Genomic DNA, 24,816 nt, shown 5'->3' with positions numbered 1-24,816 from the left:
CAGAAATTATCACAAAGTTTTAACCTGAAAGACGGAGGCCAAACAAAAAAGCAACACACCTAGAAAACAACTTAGAAAACACAAAAACCATGCATATAGAAAAAAACTAAAACTATGCCACTAACATACTCAGAAAGAGAGAAGATTTATAAACATGAAACAAGAGCAGGCTGTTAAAAAAAAAAAAAGGAATGGTCACAGGACAAAAAAGATCCAATAAATTTTATTTCAGGAAAAGCAGAAATGATGATTCCATAGAAAGAATTATAAAATTATAGGAATCCTCCAAAACCTAGTATAAGAAGAAAAAGAGATAGAAAATAGGAGAAAAAAGGTGAGAAAATTGGAAAATCAATCCAGAGATGCAGCATTTGATGAATAGAAATTCCAGAAAGAAATAACAGAAAAACAGATTGGGGGAAAATTTTTTAGGTAAACAATTAAAAAAAAAAAAACTTTCCAGAATAGACAGGCATGAGTTCCCAGACTGAAAAGACACCCAAAGCACCCCATGAAATGAATAAAAAAAAATTCATACATAACACACCACTGTGATGTTACAGAGCCCCAAGAATATAAAGAAACTTCCAGAAAAAAATTTTAAATAAGAAACGCAAAAAAAATTTCAAGAATTAGAAAGACATGAGACTTCTTAATAAAGTCATACCCTCATGGGCAATGTAGGTATGCCTTCAAAATTAGCAGAAATATTTTCCAACATAGAACTAGATATCAAGACAAAATATTACTCAAGTTTGAGGGTAGAGACATTTACACACGTGCAAGACTTCCAAAAACTTGCCTTCTGAGCATTCTTTCTCAGGAAACTAGTGGACGATGTACTGCAAAAAAATAAATAAATAAATAAATAAATAAATAAATAAATAAATAAGGGAGTAAAAATCAAGAAGGAGGAAGATATGGGACACAGGAAACACAGGAAACCGTCAATGAGAATGCCCAGGATGACGGTTAAAAAAAAACCAACAAACAAGTTAGCAGCAGCACAGTAAGTCTATAGAGCAACCAACATGGAAGAGGTCAGGTCAGAAAGTTCCAGGCCAGGAAAGATATCTGCAGGGCAATTCAGTTTACAGAATACATTATATAGTGATGTAAACTCATAGCAGAGAGTTGGAATGAAACGTTCTAAGTACATAAAAATATGGTAAATTAATAACAATAAAACTATTTACTCCAAAAAAATTTTAAATGTACAAATTAGTAAAAGTAATCACGGTATACTTCAAGATTCGGCTGTGAATAACATTTACAGAGTCACCACTGAATGGAAATGGAAACGCAGCAAGACACCATTTCACCCCATCAAATTAGCAAAACTTAAAAAAATCTGACAGTATCAAGTGTTTGCAGTGAATTTGGTGTAATAAGAACCACCCCACCCCACCCCAACCCCACACAAACACACACACTTCTAACATGAGTTTCAACCTCTTGGGATAATAAATTGTTATTATAAAGTTGAAAATGCGGATGGTCTACAGCCCAACAATTCCATCCCCTGAGTATATACTTGACAGAAATGTATGCATATGAATGTCCAAGGCAGCAAAAAACTGGGAACAATGGGAAACAATTCAAATGTCCATCCACAGTAGAATGTGTAAATAAATGACAATCTATTCATATAATAGAATACTTCAAAGGTAATGATATGATTCCTATTTCTTAAAGTTGGTGGAGACTACACAGGTGTTGGTTTCATTCTTTCTTCAAGAAGTGTTTCCAATTCCTCTGTCCCTGCCCCTGAGAAGCTGTCAGGGGAGGAGAGATGCTTAGAGATCTGGAGCCTTACTGGCTTCACAAACATGGGGACAAGAAGGGGAAACGTGTCAGGCTTTCCAAAGGGCATATTTTGCCACCCTTAGTCTTAGACAAACCTGTAGTTTTAGACTGCCTAGGATGCCCGCCTTTCCTTCTCAGTACCCACCTGTAACAATCTCTTCATCTTTTAAGACCCTTGCTCCAAATCCTTTGTCCATCCACCTGCTGAGAAAACCGAAGTTCAGAGTAGCTGAAGGATGTGCTTGGGGAACGCAGCTATTGAGAAGCAGCCCTGGCTCTCTGGAATCCATGCCCTCTTTACAGGTAGCATCTGGGGCTAATTCATGTCTGTATTCATACCACCCTTGAAGACAGTGCTTTGTAAACAGTAGGTGCGCAGCAAATGCCACTTCTTCCCTCCAGGTCCTCAGGTAAGTTTAAACAAAAGCGCTGTAAAACTATTTTGATGCTGCTACCTAGAAAATGACCAGCAGATGGCAGTATTGAGCTTCTCTGGTTTCTAACATCCCAATTGCAGGTTGTAAGGGGAGAAAAGTTGGTTTTCTTCCTGCTTGTCCAGCAGCTTCAGACCAGCTCTGGCCCAGGTACCAGCTAATCTCTCTGCCTCCAGTGGGGGCCATGACACCTTCTCTAATGCTGTCTGATCCCCAGTCTGGGGAGGGGGTCCTCCTCAGGGTCCTGTTCCTCAGCTAAAGGGAGAGTAGCCTTATAGGGTTCTGTTTACATCCTATAGTTACTCTTTTATCATAGCATAATATTGTTTATATTAAACTTCCATTGCTTAAACCTCTATGTGGTTTCTGTCCCCTGATTGGACCCAGACTGGGACTTGTGTACTTGTGGCCCCCAAAATATTAAGATCCTGGGACTTGCTGGTCCAGTGGTTAAGGCTCCGTGCTTCCAATGCAGGGGGCACAGGTTCAATCCCTGGTCAGGGAACTAAGATCTCACATGCCGCACGGCATGGCTAAAAACTTCTTTTAAAAATCCAAAATATTAAGATCCACCATACCTAGTCCCAGATAAAACAAGAATGTAAAATTCTCAGCTCATTGCCGAGCACACAGAGAACAATAAATCTAAGTTTTTGTGTTAGTACCGTATGCTGGGGATGGAGATCAGTTTCCCTGTTGCCGCAAAGGGTTGGCAGCTCTGGACAATCTCCCTTAAGTGGTCCCTCTTGCCTGGTTAGCTTGAGTTGCATTCTCTCCTGGTGCAGCAGTAAAATAAGAAGCAATTAGAGCTGTCATTTACAGTGCCCACACTTCAAGTGGTGTGCCAAAGCTTTTATATGTACCATTAGCTCCATTTTACAGATGAAAAAAAAAAAAAAAGCAAAGAACTAAAGAAGTTAGAAATTTGCCCAAAGTTTCGCAGCTGGCCTAGGAAGAGCTGGAATTTGAACCCCCACTATATCCAGTTCCAAAGCCCAAACTCTTAACGACCATGATGTATTTCTTCAAACATCTACTGCTGTGTCAAGCTCTGTGCTAGCTGATTCACAGTAGTTATATAATGTGTCTCCTGTAATTACTGTGTTTGGTAAGCAGTTCTGTACATTTTATAGATGAAGAGACTAAATTTCTTACCTAAGGCCACTCAGCTAGTGAGGCAGGGTTTGATATTGGCCCTCTGACTCCAGAGCCCACGCTTTAGCTTTATCTTTTTCATAATTTTGGAAGTAAGAACTGTCTTTATTAAACAAGGGCCCAAGTGTGTATACACACACACACACACGCACACGGGGTTTTTTTGTTTTCGTTTTTTCTTTTTTGGCTTCATTGGGTCTTTGTTGCTATGAGCAAGCTTTCTCTAGTTGTGGAGAATGGGGGCTACTCTTCGTTGCGGTGTGCAGTCTTCTCATTGTGGTGGTTTCTCTTATTGTGGAGCATAGGCTCTAGGCACTCAGGCTTCAGTAGCTGCAGCATGTGGGCTCAGTAGTTGTGGTGCATGGGGCTTAGTTCCTCCGCAGCATGTGGGACCTTCCTGGATCAGGGATCGAACCCGTGTCCCCTGCATTGGCAGGCTGATTCTTAACCACTGTGCCACCAGGGAAGTCCAAGAGCACAGGTATCAAGAAAATTGTTGAAAGACTTGATTACACACACATAGACTGAATTACATACCCATATACACGAGTACACAGAAAACCTTACCCTGAGCAAATAACATAATAATAGTCTCTAATGGCAAAAGACACCAAAAATAAATTTCAAAAACCAACAACAGCTTGGAAAAAAATATTTTAGAAATATGTGCAGTGTGAAATTCAGCACCCACAATTTCAATGTCTATAGTGTACTATTTCCCAGCTCACATACTAGAGGTGAAATTGAGAGTGAGAATGTACCTTGACCTAGGGACCATGATGGATGAAACAATGGAAAGCACATGGTACTTGACTTCATATTCCATGCCCATCAGTTCCCAATCACGTCATATGTGTTACAAGATGGAAAGCTGGTAAGGGAGAGACATACCAGATATGTCTCTCTCCCCATGTCATTGCCCTACTGTGCCTGATCTTAACCCTCACTCTAAGGAAGAGGGATGATCTGCAGGCACCTCTGTAGAACTCGTTTGGAGGGACTTATGATCCCCTCCAACACTCCTCCAGGGAGGAGATTCCCTGATACTCCACAGGGCAGTCACGACCTCCTACAGCATCTTGCCAACATCCCATGCTCTGATTCCATATTCATTAACAGTGTCAAATTGAGTGATTAATCCCCTTCATATGGTGTCATGGTTTTTCACTAACTTAGCTCTAAGACCCAAGCAGCTGATGGAGAGAGGGAAATATGACACATTTTAAGATTCAGGGTATTTACAGGTTGCTATGGAAAACACAGCTATTCCACATGGTGAGGCCAAAGAGCACATTCACTTCTATGAGTGGTCCTCATGGAGAGGCCACCGTGAATGTAATAAGTGATGCCCTCAACAACATCCCTACAGCAGATAGGGGATCAATGTTCAACACTGTATTTTGTATAATGTCCCTCAGTGTAGGTTGAAGGCCATCAACTAAAGCAGAAAGCATGAAAAGCAATTCTCTAGGAAGCCATGGGAGGCAGTCACAGCACAGGACTCTGCTGCTCTGGCTGACTTGATAATGTATTTAAGAATACATACTTTATAGGCACTTGTCCACAAACAGCATTTCTCTTAGCCAAGATTTTGAAGAGTACTTTGTGGCTATGGGTTTTAGATTCTCCTTGGAGTGGTGGTGCTTTCCATTGCCAAAGAAGAAATGAGCCACATGCCTTAATAATGAACGGGGCTGGAACTTTGATTCGATTCTCTTATGAAAACTCAGGCGCCGACAAGAACATGTTCCTAAAGAGAAGGCCAACCCACATCCCCTCCAAAGTGCGTCAAGAGAGTCTTTGCCCGCAGAGCCAAGATTCGCTTTGGGAGAAACTGTGAGAGTTCTCTAGCAGTGCAACAAATGGGTAACTGGGGCCCCACAGTTCCACATCCTAAAGTGTGACGGCAATAAAAATGAGCTTAGAGAAATGGTAGAGCGGGTTGCAAAGCATCTACTCTATTTGGCCACACATGCAAAAATCTGCAGCCCATCTCATTTTGAGCAACAGATCCTGTTAGTTAAACTGGTTGTGAAACATCCTCCCAAAGTACCTAAATTAGGTAACTTCCTATTTATAATTATTTTCTAAAAATTTAAGTTGGAGGCTACCTATTAAAATTATTATTTCAGATCCAGAATTGGTAACCATTGTTTCTGGAGGCAATCAGATAGTAGCACCAATTGTCTATTAAGACCATTCCTGGTCCATGACTTGAAAATCAGGTAATTTGCATCCCAGAGACTGCTTGGCTTTCTGTTTTCCAGTACAGGGGCACGATGGCACGGTGAGACCACATTTAACTACCTGCCTGGCACAGACACTGAGCCTTCAGAACTGGCACTGGCTGGCAGGCTGCCCTGAGTCCAGCAAGAAGGAAACCCACAGCTCATCCAAAAGTGGTTTCAAGTGGTTAAAGATTAAGTTAAGAATGACCTTCTACTTACTAGATGGGACCATCTATTTACTAGAGTGTTTACTGCCCGATTCATAATTGTTGAATAATTCTAGTTAGACCTTAAGAAAAAGATCAAGTTAATAATAAAAGAAGCCAGGACACATCTTTGTTTGACCCGACTGGAAATTATGAATAGTGTAGACCATAATTTTCACTACATATTGTGTCAGAGGCTGGGAAAGAATCAGCAAAAGTCACAAACCACTTAATACAATTTTTGGCAGATTTTGCCTCAAGACCCTATAAATTATAGCAGATGACTGTGCGCACAGCTTGTAAGCTGTGCATGGAGAAAGTCAGGCTTGCAGATTGTTAAGCAAAAGCCAAGCTGATAGATCTTGTTTGTACTTGCTGCTGTAGAGAGATCAACTCATCCTGGTTTGTCAGAGACTTTTCTAGTCTGAGTCTGAATGTCTGGTGTCCTGAGAAGCCCTTCAGTCCCTGGCAAACCAAGAGGGCGATCACCCTATCTGGAGGCCTTCCTCACAAGCTGGTGATCCTGGGCTGGACATCTGCATTTAGGGGTTAGGCACAAAACACCATCTGGAATCTCTGTGTAGGAGTAGGGCTTGTTGACTGATGGAGTTCACTGCAGGCTGTTTAAGCATCCATCAGCCTTGGCATTGGTGGAACCAGTAACTATCAGTGATTGGAGGACCTTTGTCTGGGATGCTCATTTTCTGCGCAGATGAATCCTCCAGTTGTCTGCCTGCGGATGGTAAATCAGGTTGCTCACTTGCTGGGGACGGGGGTCCCATTATTTACTATGCAATGCAGATTTTTGTTTAGTCCTGTTTAGCCCAGTACCTTACCTTCTCCTCCCAAATTCTTTGCCTTACATCTACCACTTTGCAATCTGCACAGTTCAACTTATATGACAAATAAGTCTCCTTTCTCCCGTGTCTCCCTGAAGGGGGAGACCCTAGGAAAGTGACCTAGGATTTCCACTTGTGCCCCTATTGCCCTGTGGGTGGGGTGGGGAGAAATAGCTGGCTTCTCCTTGTTTTCTCCCTCTGGGGGCCCCCAAGTTAAAGCATCCTCTCTTCTGCCAAGCTAGTTACCACTACTCCACATGCTTTCTATTGTCTAAAAATGTGTGAAAAATTCTCACCCACTATTTTCCTCTCTTTTGTTCCTTTGCCCTTGTAGGATTTTACCTTTGCTATTCCTCTATTGTCCTTTAATCGGGATTTGGGGAGGAAGAGGAAATAAATTTGTGCTGCCAATCAACCACACTTAACTGAACATCCGTAATTCCAGTCTCTCTTTTTCTAACACCTGATGGATGGATGTTGGTATTTCTGGAATGATCTTCCATGTCCATTATCTTTTCTAGTTTCTATTTATTTCCCTTCCTGTTGTTTTCGGGGAAAATTGCTTGGTCCAGTCTTTTAGCTAATGAGCTCTTCAGCTGAACACATTCTACTGCTTAGCTCACTCCACAGGGGCAGTTTTTTCACTGTAATTATAAATAATATATTTTTTATTTCCAGCATCTCTCACTGATTCTTTTTATCCTCTCTCATTTGAGAATATTAATTATGCTTACTTCAAAGCTCAGTACTGGTTGTCCTATTTGTTCTGTTTAACCTTGGGATCTGGAGGCACACAGCCTGGGGGGCAGAACTGCGCTTCACACACTAAGCTGTATGACTTCGCAGGAGTTATGTAATCACTTATACCTTAGTTTAGTTTCCTCATTTGTAAAATGGGGATAAAAATAGTTCTACCTTAAAAGACTGTGGTAGGGTTAAAGCTTTTTTAATGCATGCAGTATGTTTAGAATAGTGCCTGACGTATAGTCAGTAAATATTAGCAATGATTATTGTTTCCTCAGTTATAAGTCTCTTTCCTAGTGTTGGTGCTTCTCCAATGACCCTTAATTTTTGACAATGATTTTGTGTTTTCCCATGAGATTTCCTGCAGGAAATCTGCTTGCATAACTCACTCTGCAGAGGGGTGAAAACCATTTCACAAATGTGAAAATTTTTACAAATTTCCTCCAGTAATGTTCCATGTTACTTCCAGGGAGAGTGCAGAATGGGCTGGATGCTCTTGGGGGTGGTCTTTGGGCCTTCGCTGCTACCATTTCCTCCCTGGGTTTGCCATCCATCTCGACCCTGCGCTGTCTCTCACTCCCTGTCTCGCACCTGGAGACAGGCCCTCCTGTCTTGGCCAGCTTGTCTGCAAGGGTGGGGTTTAGGGGGCTATTCGGGAGTCAGCTCGTCTAGCTGCTCCCATGGGGACGCTTGGCTCACCCTCCCAGCAGTATTCCATTGCCCCCCTTTTGCTCCAGGCCTCCCCTGCCTCAGGGCATGGAGTGCCCTTGTTGCTATTCCCACTTTGGTAGTATATATTGTAGTGTACACATTCAAGAATACATGTAGTTGTAAAGCAACTATACTCCAATAAAAATTAATTTTAAAAAATTAAAAATTAAAAAAAAAAAGAATATATGTCGTGTACGCTCACGGTCTGGGCCGTAGTACTAAATCTCATCTGCTTTCAGTTTATTAGGAATTACTCGGCACTTCTGATTCTCTGAACATTTGTCATCTTTTTCGAGGACACTAATTTTTTCCTTTCCTGTCATTTCTGCAGTTTGAATCAGGTACTCAGTCCACTATGATGAAAAAGGAAATCAGAGAATTTCTAGAAAAGATGGCAATTAAGCAGAATCTTGGAGAATGAGTAGGAGCAGCCTAAGTGAAAAGGGAAAGAAGGGCACTGCAGGCTGGAAGACGGCAAGAGCAAAAGTATGGGGACACACATGACATGGTATGCTAGTGGGGAAAGGGAGGTTACAGGCAATTGACATTTTGAGAGAGAGAAGAGCTGTATGAGCTGCAGAGGGAGAGGCAGGTCATGCTCTTCTGTGCCAGGTTAAGAGGCTTAACCTTATCCTGGAGAGCCCCAGATGGTTCTAAAGGAATGGCATAGTCAGATGTGCCTCTTGTGCCACTCTGGAGGGTAGGTTTGAGTGGAATGACACTGGAGCCAGTTAGAAAGATCCTGCAGAATTCCAGGTTAGAAATCATAAGGCTCTAGAAACTAGGGCAGTGATACTTATGGGATGGAAAGCAGGGCTCAGTGCAATAAATATTTAGGAAGAAAAATCTATAGACAGGGAGGTTTTTTCTAATAGTATTGGTTTTCTTTAGATGGACTAGAAAGAGACCTCAGTCTTCTTTCAGTATATTTTCATAAAATTGGCAAAAGTAAGCTATTTTTGCTGTAAATAGTTAATACTGCTGGTAGTATCATGTAAATTTTTATAACTATTGTCAAAGTTGGAAATACTTCCACCATTTCATATATGAGCCATGAGATTTCAGGGCATTTTAAGTTTTTTTGTGCAGTGTCTAATCTTAAATACTTCTTGAATTGATACAGATATTTTCCAGTTTAACATGAATGTTCTTACTGTGGTGGTGAATTGAGTTTTGTGCTATCCTTGTAGATGTAAGTATTTCATGTAAAGTTATCATGAAATTTAATATTTTCTTAGTGTATGCATCTGGAATTTACAGACTTCATCAGAATAAAAAATATAAAAGAAGCTAAGATGCAATCTGATATAGTGAGATGCATGAAACATTTAATTTCACACACAGGCATATTTCAATTTGCAGTACTCCCACAGTTTGTGCCTTATTACACAAGAGTTCTAATAAAATATATTCCCTGAAATTGTTCAAAAAAGATGTATTTATATATGTGTGTATGTAATCATTATATAGGTTACCATATCAAGTATATTCCCTATAGGAAAGAACCTTTTTTCTTTTCATTGAAGTATAGTTGATATATATAAATATATATATATTCTTTTTCAGATTCTTTTCCATTATAGGTTATTACAAGATATTGAATATAGTTCCTTGTGATATACAGTTGGTCCTTGTTGTTTATTTTATATACAGTAGGAGAACTTTTATTTTAAATAGGCATGGATGAGAATAGACTTACATGCTTGGAACTTTATATATACAATGGTTGAAAGAGTTTTCCATAGACCAATTTCTGGCTCTATAAATATAAAATCTTGTTTCTCCTCTACTACCTACATATTTCTGGGAACAGATGCTATAGGACACATTTATTATTGAGATACCATCTCTGGCTCTGCTGGCTGAAACAGAACAGTTTTCCTAAAAGCCATTCCTACACTGGGATGACTAGTAGTAATATAATTACACATAGAAGTGACCGCAAACAACATAAACATATCCCACAAACCCAACTAAATATATCTCCAGCTTACCTTGCCCTAGCCAGACCCCAAATGCCCATGGGCCCTCCAACCTCACGGGAGGGGCTTGAAAAGAACTGAGATGGAGGAGTAATCAGAGTAGAAAGAGCCTGCCATCTTAACTGTTTGTACCTAAAATAGCTTACTTTTGCAAATTCTACAAAAGCATACGACCACATAAAACGTTGCTAAGCCTCTCCCACTAGGAGTCCATGGAAACAAGGGGCCCTGCAGCTTCGTGGTGAATCTTCCTAATGTACAAGGCTTGGAAAGTGATTCTGGCAGAGGGAAATCAGGTAGCTATCAGAGCTCTAGCCTGAATGCCTTGGTAGAAGGTGGTATCTCATCTGAGACATAGGACCCAAAGGAAAAGCAGGTTGAGTGGGAAAGATGGTTAGTTCAGTTTTTGACATTATAAGTTTGAGTTTTTTGAGGGATATGCTGGTAAAGGTATCCAGTAAGCAGTTATTTATTCATACATTTGTAATTCTAGTATCACTCGCCTGTTTAAACAAAGAAAATTCAAACAATCCAAAGGAAGGTAGGAAAAGAGAAAAAAAAAAAAAAAAACAAGAGAAAGCATATGTCACATGATATTCAAAATATTAAGTCACCTGTATGGCCTGTTTGCTGACCAATTAGAGACTTGGAAGAGGTCCTGGAAGGCATCCCTGCGACAAACGCTGCTTCTTTTGTTGCTAGATCAGGCTAGATCAGGGGAAGGTCAGGGGTGGAAGTACTGTAAGGTCTCAAAGCAGCAGCTATTTACCAAACAGGACAGAAGAATTTCAATTTGTTATATCAACTCAACTTGTTCTAGTTGAATATCAGTATATCAGTCCTGTATATATATGTGTACACATATATATATACACACAAATATATCAATATATCAACAACAAAAAAGGAGCAGAAATAAGTCCCAATATTTCTGTAGTCATTATCAGTATAAACTGGTTAAACTCACCAATTAAAAGCAGATACTCAGATCTATTTTTTCAGTTGCGTAAAAAAAAAAATTATGTCATTTCCAAGAGAAAAATCTAAAGAACAATATAGTAAGAGTGAAAAAGAGAGAGAGAAAACATATACTAGACAAGTACCATCTTAGATAGCAACATTAATAGCAGGCATAATAATTTTTTAAGGAGAAAAGTAATAAAAGGAGATAAGTCACCAAAAGATAAAACAATTATGAACTTGTATGAACCTGATAATGTGTCCTCAAAATTATAAGGCAAAATCAGAGCAAATTGTAGGGAGAAGTTGACAAACTACAAAAAAGTAGAAAATGTTAAACCACTGTCTCACAAATTAATGGATTGAACAGAAAAAATACCTCAGGATATATACAATCTAAGTAACCAGATTAGCAAACTGGATGGAGAGATACAGAGAGAGAATCTTGCACATGTAGAGTGAATATACATTTACAAAAACTGGGACATCCAAATTCTGTTTACTAGACAACAAAAAGTCTTAACAAATTAATCTCCAAGCATTAGTTAGAAATCTATGACACAGGTACTTCCCTGGTGGCTCAATGGTTAAGAATCTGCCTGCCAATGCAAGGGACACAGGTTTGAGCCCTGGTCTGGGACGATCCCACATGCCACAGAGCAACAAAGCCCATGCGCCACAACTACTGAGCCTGTGCTCTGGAGCCCACACCCCACAACTACTGAAGCCTGCACACCTAGAGCCTGCGCACCTAGAGCCTGTGCTTTGCAACAAGAGAAGTCACTGCAATGAAAAGCCCATGCACCTCTATGAAGAGTAGCCCCCACTTGCCACAACTAGAGAAAGCCCGTGCACAGCAATGAAGATCCAATGCAGCCAAAAATTTAAAAAAATAAATAAATAAGAAATCTATGATGCAATACTTCTTAAAAAGCATTGCTTTGAAAACAAAATTGGAAAACACACTTCTAAATAGTCCATGAATTAAGGATAAAATCCCAGTGGGAAAAACCAAAATATTTACAATTAAAGCATAAGAAAAGCATGACATTAAAACTTGTGATATGTAGTTAAAGCAGGATTTAGAGGGGGATTTATGGTCTCACATAAATATTAGAAAAAAACAACAAAAGATTCTGAAAATAAATAACTAATATTTAACTCTAGAAACCAGAAAAAGAACACCAGAGCAAACACAAAGATAGTAGAAGGAACAAAACCACAAAGACAAAAGCAGAAATTAAAGGAATAGATAATACTTTAAAAAGAACATGATTTTAAAAATTAGAAGGAGATTCATTGCAAAGTCTGGCAAGACTGATGAGAAGACTTTCTGCCCTCCAGCTTCTCATCTGCCTCTCATTTACCCCAGGTATCCTTTTTGCAAGCCTCTAATGTGTGGGTTATTTACAATTTAATTTTTTTCTCCATTAAAGAAGAGCCGTGTTTAGAGCAAAGGGAGTTTGTTTTGTACCTCTTCCTCTTCCCTGTGACCTAGCACAGGGCCAGTCAGTCAGGTTGACTGGGTCACTGTATTCAACCATTGTCAGCTGAATGAATCAATGTAAGAAAGATTATAATACTGTACTACTCAGAGCTCTACAGCACATGACCTTTTCCCAAGGCACTTACTTTCCCTTGCTTAATTTGATGTTTGCATCAGCCCTGAGCAAGGTTGAAGCAGAGTTTACTCTACAGATTTTCATGGATCATTTTGAAAAGTTTAGAGGTGAGAAAACCAAGGCTTGGAGAAAGCATCCCTTCCAAGTGTCAGAATGGGAACTAGAACCCAGGTGTTTGAACACCAAATCTAGAGTCTTTTCCCCCATGGTGTTCCTACCGAGTCATAAGAAGCACAATGGTAGCTATTCAGCATTCTGGCCTCGAGGGGCACAGTTCTAAGGCAGAAAAGTTCTTGCTACATATAGAAGGAATTCCACCCTAAATGATTTGTTTATTATCTTCTAACGTGGTATTTAAAGAAGCATTCGCTCAGCCACGATAAAAATGAGCCTTTCAAAGAAGCTCGTTTTTGCGGCCACCGGGGAGCAGGGAACGCCGCAGGGCGCGGGTGCAGGGTGTCCAGGCAAAAGGGCATGATGGGTGCCAGGTGACCTTCCCGGACGAAACCCCCAGCCCAGAGACAGCGCCAGGTATCAGAAGCCCCCCGGAACGCCGCCAGTTCGGGCAGGGGCTTCCCGCCGGTGTCCGCTCCTGTGCCGCCGCAGGAGCCCCCAGCAGGGTGATAACCCTGGGAGAGTCGCCTTGTGCCTCTGACCCTCCCCTCTTCTTCTCCCGGGCGCATTTCCTCCGAGCTCTCCCGAGCCTTTGGCCTGAGTTTCACTCTCACCCGCCCAATCATCTCCAAAAAATGCAGTCCAGTCCGGAAAAAGAGCCGCGCCTTGGGGGAGGTGGGGATGTTGGAGAGGCTGCGAAAGAAGACTGGATCCCCACGGTGCGTAGCTGGGCTGCGGCCAAGGCTGCCCGAAGGCAGGGCTTGAGCCCAGCACCCGCACCCCGGCCTCCTCTTCGGCCTACCGCACCCAGCCCAGTCCCGCTCCTTGCGCTATTAAAACGCAAACTGGACCAGGAGCTTTGTTTTTAACAGCTCCAAATGGGCAACAATCTAAAAGTCCTTCCATAAGGAGCTAAGTAATAAAGAATGGTGACGCACAAGACCGTTCGTATCGTGCAGTGGTTAGGAAGAACTAAGTTGATCCAGGTGCGCTTGCATGCAAAGACCCTCCAAGATATAGTGGGTAAAAAAGCACGTTGCAGAAAAATACAGCAACACCGTTTTGTAAACAGTACATCTACGTAGTGTACGAAAGGCACGCCTAAACGTGGGCTGGGGGAATGAAATATTTTAAGTATTTTTAATATATATTATAAATATTTATTAAATAAGTATAATGAATAAATATATTCATTTATTGCATAGGTGACTTTTTTCAAAAAATAAACTATGTTTTAGAACAGTTTGATTTACAGAAAATTTCAAATAGTTTTCATAAACTCCAGTTTCTCCTATTATTATCTTTTATTTAACATGGTGTTTTGCTACAATGAATGAGCCAATATTGATGCATTATTATTAATTAACCTCCATACTTTATTCAGATGTCCTTAGTTTTTATCTAATGTCCTTTTTCCAGGATCCCATCCAGGATACCACGTTATATTTAGTTTTCACATCTCCTCAGGCTTCTCTTGGCTGTGACAGTGTGTCTCAGACCCTCCTAGGTTTTGATGACCTTGGCAATTTTGAGGAGTACTGGTCAAGTGTTTTCGTAAAATATCCCCGAACCAGTATTTGTCTCATGTTTTCCTCACGATTAAACTGTGATTATGTATTCTTGTGAGGAAGGCTACAATCGGTACATACTATCACTGTTGATTTACCATTCTTGATGTTGACCTTGATCATCTGGCTAAGGTAGTGTCTGCACCATAAAGCTACTCTCCCACCCCACCTCCATTTCCACACTGTCACCCCTTTAACGTAGAGAGTATCACCTTTTTTTTTTTTTTTTTTTTTTAGAGAGTATCACCTTCTTAATGTACGGAGTCACTAAGGAAGGTACACTGGGGCTGGAGGGGACTTGGGGAAACGCCCTCCCCACGAGTGCGGCGCAGGGCAGGACCCGTCGCAGGAGGCGGCGGGGAGAACGGGCTCCTCGCCGACCTCCGGGGGCCTGCGGTCTCCTCCATACGCGGCGAAGGGCTGTCGTCTCCTTCCCCTCCTCGGCGCCGGCGCTCACCGCCTGCTGGCCCAGAGCCGCCCTCACCTGGGGGCGGGGCCGCGTCCAGACCACGCCCCTCGGGTCCGTCCCTCCGCCACGGGCTCGCGGCTCCGCCCCGGGGGCGCGCTGGGGGGGTGGGAGCCCGGAGTTTTCCAGCGGGCGGCTCCTCCTCCCGACGCGCCCTGAAGGCTGAGGAGCCGGTGGGTCTCGAGCGCCCGGAGTGCCCCGAGAGCGGGAGTGGGACGTAACTCGAGGCCGGTCCGAGGTGCCGCGCCTGGGACGCCCGCAGAGAGAGCCGCCGCAGCCCGCGTCCCCGTTCGCCCCTCGCGGTCCCCCACCCGGTGGCCGGTGGCCAGGTGAGTGCGGGTCCCCGGCCTGCTGGGGGGCACGGGACGCGGCGGCGGCGGGGTGCCGCGGGCCCCGCCGGAAGGCCCCGGACTGCCCCGCGCCCCCGCGCGGCCCGGCCCTGCGGCTTCCTGGTTACACAGCGCGGGGCTAAGGGGGCGGGTGTCGGGCTGGTCCCGGACGGGCCGAGTCGGCCTGGCTGCCCGGCTCGGTGGACGGCGGGGGGCCCTCCGTGGGCGGTGGGAGGTGCACAGGCGGGGCCCCCAGTGGCCAGGGCCACGGGAATGCGCTGCTCCGCCGGAGTCAGGGGCTCGGGCCCTGGGCCGGGCGGGGACCGGGTGAACCTGCGACAAAGAGGCGACTGGCTGGTGTGGGGGTGGCGGGTGGGCCGGCCCCTCTAAGCTCGCTGAGTTCTCGAGAGGGGTGTGTGTGCCCTTCTGGGAAGGGCTTATGTGGAGGAGAGCTAGTGGAGGAGGCTGCCTGCAGGAACTTTCCTCCGGAACTGGAAAGACGGAAATTCCTGGATGCTGCTAGTGTCGGAGGTGATTTGTAAGGCACTTTATTTGAGAGAATGCGGGATCCGTCCCAGGTGCTGTGTTCACCTGTGTGTTTACCTTCTCTGGCTTTCCCCCATCTCAACCTTGAGCTACAGTTTCAGGGAGGGATTCTTGACTTTTACCTCCCCCGGGCTCAACCCAGCCCCCGGAAGATTTAAAAAGGTAGAAACGCGGCTATTGGCTTAAAAAAAGAAAGGGTTGTGCTGTGCCTCAGCTTGAGGCTTTGGGGAGGAGTAGCTAAGCTAGACAGTTCTAGCCCAGGCTGGGAACAGTTTGCCTGGCACCTTTCTGTCCCCGCCCCTCTAATCAGTGACCTTTCTTTGGAGATTGGGTGTTTTGGGACAGACCCGGGGTATCTGTGGTAGCCGGTCACTCTGCCTTCCCTCCCTGCCTTCGCTTTGCTCCTTGCTGCTTTGACCTGGGCGTGGAGTGCCCCTGTGAGGGGTGAGCCTCTGCCCTGTCCCCACGGCAGGAACAAAAGCTTACAGGGCAGTGCCAGGCTGAGTCCAGGAGCTGGACACGTAGGGCGTGTTATCTTGCCTCCCCCCCCATTATGTTCCTTCATTCCTTCCTTGTTTCAGTCAGTCGCTGGGAATTTCAGGAGGATTAGCAGGGCCTCTTCCCTCAAGGCACTCTCTGTGCTACCAGATGTCCCCTGGTAGGAGAGGCCAGGGGAGGTGCCAGGGCTGTTTGCTGCCCTGGCGTGGGGTGCTCTCTACCTTGGGCTCCTGCATCCCTCCTGAATCTCGCCTCTTACCAGTCTCTATGCCTTCGTTTCCTCATCTTTAGAGTGGCGGTAATAATAATACTCACCTCACAGGGTTATTGTGAGGATTAAGTGAGTTAATATACTTAACCACACAGCTCAGGCACTGATTTGAACAGGTGGTGACTGGTCCATACCCCTATGTCCCAGGTAGATAGACATAAAGCCTACAGTGTGGGCCTGGCGCATAAGTAATCATCCTTAAGAGTCAACAACAATAATGATAATAGCTGTCACTCCCTTCATGCAGCTGAAGGTCCAGCTGAGTTGAATTACTCTCCTCCTGACCTGCTCTTCTGTCTTAGCTCATGCTGTTCTGCCCTCCTTCCCCCAATTCTGCCTGTTATTCACCACCCTCGTGGGAGCCATCCAGGTGCCTGAAGCAGGAAGGGACAAGACATGCTGTGAGCCCACACAGCCCTCCTCCACTTCTTTGACATCACTCCCCAGTACCTGCCTTGCAGTAGTAAGTGTATGGCCACACGTCTTCTCTCTGCCCCGTCCTCTGTGTCTGGAGGGCGGAGGCTGTTTCTCACGCATTTCTTAGTCTCACAGCATCCAGAAGGGCCCTTGCCTAGTGTTGGTACTCAGCAGATGTTAGCTAAGTGAAATGGGCAGGCCAGAGAAGTAAGGTTTCCCTGTTGTTAAAAATATTTGACCTTGGAAGCTGCATTTGGATAGGAAAAAAATAAAAAATGGGGATAGTAAGATGGAAGTGAGTCCAGACTGAGAGGTGGGTGTAGGAACTGGCTAAGAGGCCAAATGGGAGTCCCCTTGGACTCCTTTATGTCTCCAGGGCCAGGATGGTAGCCAGGGCTCCTCATGGATTGCTACACCTAGAAGGCCAAGATCGATTAGTGATGCCTTGGCCACGTGATTTGAGGGAGGATGGGTAGTTTGGGATGATAGAAGTGAAAATTGAGCCAGAATAAGTGAGTGTGGGTTTTTCTTGGGAATTCACTGGAGAAAAAAAAAAAAAAGAAGCACCAGTGTGGGCAGGAGGTGAATGTAGAAACAAAATCTGTGCTGAGTGCTGGATGCTCAGAGGACCCAAGGGTCTTTCTGAATCTCCCCTTCCTTCTTGCTCCTTCCTCTCTCTTCTCAGCTGCCGTCTTTTCCCCCTTAAGCAGTCCCTGACACTTGTCCCATGGGGAGCACTGGAGGAAGATTCTGTGTGTAAGTGTCTTTCACAATCACAGCTAAGCACACAGACTCAGGTTTCTCTGAGTTTTTCTCCACAGCATCCTGTGAGCCCATTGCCTGCAGAACATCAGGAATCTGAGCAATACCTAGGTAGAAACGCTCTTAGGGGAAATGAAGAAACTGAAGTTTCTTTGTTGGGAATTTGCATTTTTAAAAGGAGTTGTTGAAATTCAGTGAAGCTTTCTAATAACCCTGAAACCATACCACACTAGTCCTACTGACCCTGACCCTGGTACCCCGTGAAATAAAGGTCTGACGTCACCTGGTGGTTTGTATTTGGGAGAATTCTGACAGTGCAGCATGAACAGTGACTGAACCATGGCTGACTTTGCTCCTGATGTGAGAAAGTAACAGGTGAGGCCAATGGAGGGTGAGGAGACAGAGTTCTCACCTGTGCTGGGTATCCTGGGACAAGCCGTGTAGCCACACAGAGTCCCGGTGTTCTGGGTGGTAAAATGCCTACCCAACATGATTGTTTGCAGATGGCAGTGTTGATATCTTGGGTGTATTCCCTGTGAGGAGCTGGGGTTGGAGTGTGCCGGTGGCAGGTAGCTAACTCCTGGCTCTGTGATCTCTGAGTTTCTAGTCTTCCAAGGGCTTGTGCTCCTGAAAGTCCCGCTGCCTTAGCAGAAAAAAGGGGGAGGAATCAATCCTGAAATTGAGAGGGAAGACAGGGGCCCCCAGCCTCTTAGACCTGTAGTGTTCCTGGGAAGAGACTGGCTTGAAGGACAGTGAGTGAGGGACAAGGAGAAACTCAGAGCTGATAACAGGGAGGTGGAGGTTAAACCTGGGGAGTAGCATCCCTGGGGGAAAAGAGTGTGTATGTGGGGGTGCTGGTGATAGCAGATGTGAGCTTGCTGTGTCCACCTAAAAGGTCACGGCTATTTTAGGAGGCGGGTGACAAGGGATGTTTCTATTGAACTCAGCATTAGTGAGTACCCTAGCGCTGTGCTGTGAGCACAAAAGCAGAGGCCATCCCCACCCACCCTAGGTTGTCCCCTGGCTGTTCTGTAGTACAGATGTAAAATAATGTATTCAACCTCTCCCTTATTGCTGGGTGTGGAGACTGTTGACTGTTTCTGTAGTTTAAAACAGTGTTGGAGTAAACAATCTATAAACTTCTGATTGGAATGTCATTGAATATATTTATGTATAAGGAAGAGTTCACATTTTTATGGTATTAAGTTTTCCAAATCAGGGGCAGATAACAGGCCTTGTGACATAGAATGTCTTCATTAGATACTAAGAATGGGATTCTAATTGGATATGCTGGAGATATATCTGTCTCATAAAATGTATGTCATATAATTTAGAAATTATTTGTAAAAATTTTTTTAATTCTACCTTTTTTTTTCTGTTTGTTGGTCATTAATTTCAACCTTTATTATTATTCATTTCTTTTTACTTTTGGCTTATTTCGTTGCTCTACTTTTAACATCTAAATTGGTTCATTTATTTTTAGTCTTTTAATTTAAAAAGTATATAAAGCTCAACATTTTCCTCTGAGTACAACTCTAGCCAGTGGTCCTTTGTATGAAATGCTCACCTTTCCATTGCTTTCTAGTACTCTCTAGATCAGTTTTGATCCAAGGATTTTTTAGAAGGCAGCGTCCTGAAGTTTTGAGTAAGTTTTTTGGGGGTTGGGGGGTATGATCATATTTTAATGTTGACTGCTAGTTTTATTGAGTGAATGTGCTCAGCAAAATCTCTTGTCTGACTGTATTAAGATTTCTTTGTGGCAGGCTACACAATCAATGTGAAAAGGTCTCATGGACGTGTATTCTCTATGGGACACAGACTTCAGATATGTCTGTGATCTTGAGGTTGCCTTCTTCATCCCTGCTTATTGAATCTTTTTCTTTTTCTTTTTTTTTGAGTCAAGCTCTACTTATATTTGTCCTGAATTTATGAATTTGGCATGCTTGTTTGGGGTATACAGGTTTATTAAGCTTATCTTTGTGGATTGTACCTTGTGTCATTTGTTGCGTATTCAATGCTTTTGGCCTTAAATTCCATGTTAGCTGTTTTAGGAGCATATATTGCCAGGATCTGGGAGAATCCCTCTTCTTTATAGTCTTAAAATTAGTAACTAAGTGCATTTTACAGGACAGTAAGTGAAAGGCTCAGAAATTTGGAGGCAGGCGTTAGTCGGGGAGCTGGTAAGCCACGTCCTTTAGTTTCCACGATGGCTCATGCAGTGTAGGTAGTAACCAGGCTGCCCCAGCCTGCTCCTTAGAGTCAGGATTACTGTCAGCTCCCCCTCCTTGCCTGTCCCAGTGGCCCCCAAGATAGCCAGGTTTAAAGAGGGATGGTTAAAAGGAGATCTGTCTGCAAAGCCCAGGGACGGGCCTGGGTACCACTCCTCTGCCTTTGCGTTTGGCCCCCTCCCCCCCATTCCTTAGGTCCAAGGAGATGGACGGCTCTGACTTGCAATTACGTTTCCTTCCTCATTTGCAGCAGCAAGACAGCCTTTCTCTTTCCCCAAGGGATATGACAAAATAGTACACAAAAATGTCCCAGGGCCAAGTGTCAGATACAATGATTTGGGCCCCAAGTTTTACATTCTTTCCTATGCTTGTGTTTTCACACATGTAAACTATTTCAAGGGACTAGAATGGCCTAGTCCTTGTTGTACCATGAAATCCTAGGGAGTAGTTTTCCAAATCCTGTGTTTCCAGATAAAGGCAAATGGCTGAGAAATGACTGGAAAAAACCCTCAGTTTGCAGAGGCATAATTATTGGAAAGTCCTCAACATGTTTTTAATACTAATATTTCCACTTCTGGCTTTTCTTTGTGTTTACCTAGTATGTCTTTGCCTTAATTTTTAACTTTTCTTTCTCCTTTAAAAAAAAGTGTTTCTCTTGTAATCAGCACGTGACTGGGGTTGGGGGAGATGGCAGAAGGCAGTGATAATAACAAAAGCCGAATTTGGTCATTTCTGTCTTTGGTAGAGCATTCAGACTGTCTGCATACCAGATAGTCTTGATTTTATTTCTTGTGTCTTGTTTTCTGTTTGTTATTTATTATATTTGCCTGTTGTTTCTTTCCTGATTTCTGCTGTCTTGGTTAATTTTCTCATCTTTCCTCTTCTCCACCCCCCTGCGTTAGGATTCAGGTTTGGCCATGGTTTGAGAGAGGAGTTTCTCTCTCTAGCTCCAGAAATTGGAGTCCAGAGTTAATAAATACCTCTTCCCTGAGGTTGTCCAGGCACCCGGCTCCTTCTGAAAAGTTGCTCCCAGCATTCTTCCAGGCTTTGGTTTTCAAACTTGAGCATGTTTAAGGATAACTGGAAGGTTCGTTAAAACACAGATTCCTGGGCCCCAGCCCTAGAGGTTCTGATTTAGGAGGTCTGTGGTGAGGCCTGAGAAATTTCCTTTCTGACAGGCGCCCAGGTTGTGCTGATGCGGCCAGCCTGGGGACCACACTCGGGCAGTGCTGCTCTGGGTGCTTCCCTTAACCCGTGTGGCCCAAGACAGCTGGCTTCCTGACAGAGACTGGCCTTGCTGCCAGGGAGGCTTGGAAACACAGTCCTTACTCGGGGCTGCCATGTGCCAGGCTGCAGGTAGTGTTCTGTTATGGAAGCAAGAGGAGGCAGATGGTTGAGAGGGGGCCCACCAGAAGTTTCTGGAGCACCACCCACTGCTGTCCACAGTCTGAAACTACGACTGTGCTTGTCGGTTTTGCCATTGTCTAAGCCAGCCTTCCTCAGGTTAGGAAGTAGGAATGGTATCTCGTGACAGTGGCAAGTGAGCAGGCAATGCAGGGGACAGCAGCCTCCCTGTAGGCTGGTGACTAAACAGTCCAGTTGCTGCTGCTCCTTTGCTCTTACTCTGAGGGTCGTCGCTGCTTCCAGGCCATTCCCAGTAGTCAGGTCTGGCAGCCTTGCCTTCTGTCACTTGGAGCCGCGTGTTGACCTTAGCAGCCCCTCGGGGTGCAGGGGGAGGTGTCCCTCTGAGACCCAGCTTTGGGATGGAAGGTATCTTACTGTGCTTCTTTCCACGACTTACCTTCCCAACTGCTGGTGTGACACGTCGGTGTCTGTTTCCGGGAGAGCTTGTGGGCAGAGGCCATTTGAACCCTGAGCTGAGTTGGGCTGATGGTCAGCGTGACTCCTGACACCCCAGAGAGATGAAAACAAGTGGCTGCAACCCCTGCTCTTGCTCTTGTTAACTCATGGGGTTGAATCTGGGGAGAAGCAGTGTCACAGAGGCTTCCCTGGGCAGAGGACGCTTTCTCTGTGGCATGATGACATGGGGCTTTATTAGGAGGCGGCAGAGTCATTTTGTCATTCTGTCCTTCCCAGGGTAGCCTTTACATTTCCAAGTCCATTCTCCAGCCCAGGAAGGTGGAATGGCACCCAGAAGCATGAGGGGAGGGGAACCAGCCTGGGCCGCGATGCGTTGCCAGGAGGTCGAGAAACATGATTTGAGTCTTTGTCCTACCCCAGCCGATCCTGAGATCCCAGGCAAGCCTTGCTCTCTAGGCCTCGGCTCCCACCTCAGTAAAATAAGCTGGTTGCGTCCAAGAGTCTCCTGAAGGCCCTTTCCAGCTCTGATATTGTAGGATTCCTGTGTAATCCAAATGCCAGCGCACTGGGAATTGGTTTTATTTCTAAGAGGTATCTTCTAAGCCTGCTTGCTCAAGTTCAGCCCCTTGGTCAGGCCTGGATACTGGTCCGTGGCCACTCTCCAGCCTGCTTTGTCCAGAGTTTCTCCTTGCTGGGCCGCCCCAGGTGCCAGCCCTCGCGCGGCAGAGTCTGAGGCACCGCCTGGCTAATGATTGACGTGGGTTCCAGCTATTCCTAATTCGTGGGTGTGGGCGGGGAGTTGAATGTTTAACAGTACCTTCTGTGGGCTTTTTGTTCAGTGCCTGGGAAAGGATGTCATAGTTGGTGGAGCTGCCCTGGGACTCCCTGGCTTGCTCCTGGGGCTTGCTGTCATCTGTGACCCACACCTCAGAGGTGAGGCAGTGCCCCAGCAGAGTCAGGAATGTTCAGACACCCTCTCACATCACTTGAGGTCCTGCCTTGTCGTGGGAGGGAGAGAGGGAATGTCTTAAGTGAGTCCTCTCTGCCCCCAGAATTCCTGAAGCCTCTGTACCAGAAGCTCTGACCAAAGAGGTCATTGGGACAGGTACCACCAGTGTGTGAAAGAGATGAATCAGGGTCCACTGGTGTCCTGTTGATGTGTGTCAGGGACCTCCCTGTGCCCTGCCCCATGCTGGCCGATGAAAGAGGAGGGGAGGGGCCTGTCCTATAGCCCTGGCACTGACTCTCTCTCTGGAAGCCCTAGAAAAAGTATTTCTGGCTCTGGCACTAGTCTGGTGTGTGATCCTTGCTTGACAAGAATCATCCCTGAGCCTTAGTTCCCTTGAGGTGTTAATACCTATCTTGCAGGATCATTGTGAAGGTTAATGAGGTGATATATAATGAAGTACTATATGTATTAATACCTGTCATAGGTACTGAAAGAGGGGGAGTATTATTAGAACACTAAGGGGACATAGAAAACATTTTAGGCCAAGTGCTGGTAAGTTCCAGAAAGAGAGATCATCGTTGTAGGTGGTGAGATCAGGGTGGGCTTCCTGAAAGAAGTGGGGCTCTATCTGGCTTAAAGGAAAGCCAGAATTGACTTAGGCTTAAGGAAGGCACAAAGGAGACAGGAGGACAGACCAGGTAGAGGGACTGTCTGAGTAAAAGTTCTGAAGATGGAAAGTGCTTTGGTATTGGCTTAACTGAGCTACAGGCATGCATTTCCTGCATTCTTCGTTTTCTTGCCATGGCATAGCCCAGGGCTGGTTGGCAGGCCTTAGGATTCCACCTGCATAGGGGTCAACCCCACCTGAGATCTGAAGGAGCCTCTTCTCCAGGGTGATCTGTAGGCTCTGGTGAGGATTTCTTTTCAGCTTCTAGCTGAACAAGGCTGGCTGGGGACTTGGTCACCATTAGAAGAGCAGCCTTTGATAAGTGCTATTTGAAGGAGAGGTTTCCTGGGGCTCCTAGGAGCTGGAATACTCTCTGAGGTCTTCTAGGTTTGAAGGGACTGGACCTTTCCAAAGGCATTTGAACAGGCCCCAGGACTGTAGAGGCCTGGGGACTCCCTGCTGCCTTTAGATGTTTAGTCTTGTCTGCTACCCCTCTCGCCACCTGGCAGGGCCTTGGGTGAACATCTGTTCCTTTCATTACAAATACAGGGGCCTGCAGGGACAGCCCTGGTGGGGACAGTGGGCAGCTGAAGCAGGCACCCCTGGATGAAGGGGCAGCTGCTGCAGCCCTCACTGTGTGCCACCACGTGGGAATGTGGGACCCTTGTTGCCAAGTCTCCTGTTTTTCCATTTAAATCAGAATTTAAGTTGGGGAGTCTCTTTTGTGTCTCCACCCTCCCCTCCCCACAACAAAATAAATGTGAACTACAAAACCTCCAGGGAGCCTCAGGTCCTGGGCAGCACAAATTGACAACCACGGATCCCTTGCAGGCTCACTCATTTAGCGAATGAGGGAGAGATGCCCAGGGGAGCCTTGGGTTTGCCACGGGCCGCTCAGAGAGAAGCTGGTTTCCTAGACACCACACCTCCCACCTCTCTTCCCTCCTCCTCTCTGCTCCCAAAGAGCCCTTTCCTGATTCTCAGCCTTAATCTCCATTCTGCCTGGGAGTGGCTCTTAAATACTTTGTGGGTATTTTCCTGTGACTGCTCTTCTGTGTTTATCTCCCCAGCTAGAGAGAAACCCTGATGCAGGCCAGAACTATGTTTTTTCCTCCTGTGCTCAGCAGAGTCTAGCCCAGCACTAGGTGCCTCTCTGAGCCCAGAGGTGGAATTCGTGTGAAGCTAATGAAACTTAAGCTTCAGATTCAAGCCCCCACACCCCCCAGTCACTTGCGTGTGGCCTTTCCAAGGTTGTGGGAGAGGCCCTGGCAGTGAATTCACAAAGTCATATAGTTTTGTAGAGTTTGCTAAAAAAGGGTTCTGTATCCGTGTGTCTTAAAAAGGGCCCCTAAAATTATATAGGCTTCAGGCTCCACAAAACCTGAACCTCCCCCTAGAGATGCTGTGAAAACCCAGTATTGGCTGGGACCCTATCTTTTGGACAGTGGACGCTTGGGGGCAGGAAGTTGGGGGGGGTAGTCCTGAGCCAGCCC

General features: G+C 45.1%; 1 protein-coding gene across 7 annotated transcripts in view; it reads left to right on the top strand.

The window, feature by feature from the left end:
- The first annotated feature begins 14,903 nt into the window (after positions 1-14,903).
- The window catches only part of ANXA11 (annexin A11), a 41,375-nt gene continuing 31,462 nt past the window's right edge, over positions 14,904-24,816 (top strand). For all 7 annotated transcript variants that reach the window (XM_057734634.1, XM_057734633.1, XM_057734630.1 and 4 more), the window contains exon 1: positions 14,904-15,164. The gene's annotated coding sequence lies outside the window, so the exon portion shown is untranslated. The remainder of the gene's footprint in view (positions 15,165-24,816) is intronic.

The sequence above is a fragment of the Hippopotamus amphibius genome, chromosome 5 (assembly GCF_030028045.1).
Source record: "Hippopotamus amphibius kiboko isolate mHipAmp2 chromosome 5, mHipAmp2.hap2, whole genome shotgun sequence".
Lineage (NCBI taxonomy): Eukaryota > Metazoa > Chordata > Mammalia > Artiodactyla > Hippopotamidae > Hippopotamus > Hippopotamus amphibius.
Note: the sequence above shows the minus strand (reverse complement) of the source record. Positions and strands in the feature narration are given on the sequence as shown.